Source organism: Rhagoletis pomonella, unplaced genomic scaffold (genome assembly GCF_013731165.1).
Source record: "Rhagoletis pomonella isolate Grant_MI unplaced genomic scaffold, Rhpom_1.0 Rhpom_scaffold_00012, whole genome shotgun sequence".
Taxonomy (NCBI): Eukaryota; Metazoa; Arthropoda; class Insecta; order Diptera; family Tephritidae; genus Rhagoletis; species Rhagoletis pomonella.
In genome coordinates, this window is record NW_023458566.1 from 6096642 (window position 1) to 6098288 (window position 1647).

A 1647-nucleotide genomic window follows, 5' to 3' on the forward strand; every position below is an offset into this window, starting at 1 on the left:
TCTCGCTTAAGTCGACTTAAGCTACTCTTCCATATGACCACAGATATTTATGTTTTAAAAAGCAAAATATATACTTATTTAATGTATTTAATTTTTAGAAAGCTTATTGCTAAAATACATACAGAATAACGCTGTGACCTTTTCGTTAGAGATTTTTCAATTAGTCGTTCGAAAGACAGAAAAACCCTTCCATGATAGTTGCCAGAATTGACAATTGTCTTACGAAAAGCTTTAGCCTTTCAAAAGACTGTGGTGAGTTGAATGACAGCTGTTTTTTTTTTGCTTTTACAGTGGGTTAGTGTTTCCAATTTTTGATCACAAATCCAGTCTTATACTTAATTACATAAATAACTTAAAGTGTAAATTGACTATAAAAATAATTTTCCTCCTGCAGTGCCTTTTTCGTAGAAAAATGGGTCACTTTGAACCAGTGAAGAAGCTCAATAACCTCTTACATAAGTACATTGAAAATTACAGCTAAATTTTTACGTTTATGATTTTTGTTTCTTCGGTCACACCCATAAAAGTATAAAAAAGTGTGTATATTTATGTACATATGTATGTATGTTTACACTTGCCGTTGACGGTCAACAGATAGTGCAAAATGTAATTGTACATTTGAGAGCCAATAAGTTGACAGCACTTAGCACGCGACATATTGTACGAACAATTACACTTACACAACAATATATGTATGTATGTATGTCCATATGTATGTGTTTACTTACCTAATGAATACATATGTTGTTTGTATGAAAAAATGCACCAGAAACTTTTTAATGAAATAATGCGAAATTTTATTACATATTTTCACTTTGCTTTTATATGTATATGTACATACATATGTAAGTAGTTTTTGCATTTTCATTTGTTGTTTGTTTGAGTTCTTTGTTTTTTTTTTTGACAGTGCGAATATACATATGTACGTTCATAGTTGGCAAAGTTCACATTTGTCTGTGATTTTTGCCATTTCGAAACTCGAATGTGCGTGCGCACACACACACACACACACACACGAGTAGAAAAATCGTAACGAAGTTAACTTCATTTGTAAACACCGCGATAATACAAATTATTCTCGGGCGCAATGGCATTCCAGTGGCGCAACATAATTGGGCGCCAACGTACCGCTGACACTCTGCCGGCGTCCAAAAGGCGTGAAAGTTTGTCGAAACTTTAAACAAATTCAGCAAAAATGATTGCAAATTGGCACAACAGTTGGGTGGCATCATGGTAAGTAGGTAGGTAGGTAGAAAAAAAAGTAGTAGAAGAAAGAAAAGAATCAGATGTAAAAAATAAGCAGAGAGAGAGAGACAGAGAGTGGAAAATTTGTTTGAAAGCAAAGTTTGTGAATTACGAGGCACACACACGCAAATTTGCGAAGAACTTCGCTGATTGAAAATTATAATTAATAAGAAAAAATTTAAGAGTAATAAACTAAATGCAAATTAATTTAAAGAAATTATTTAAATGATAAAATATTCATATATTTTTTGTGAATTCTGCAAAAATTGTTTGTGTTTTAAGTGTTTGCTATTCGATTTTGTTCTACAGGTTTGTGTAAATGTATATACATAGTAATTCAAGCACAAAAACAGTGAAAAAATTAAAAAAAATCTAACAACAATAGAATTTCAAAAGCACAAC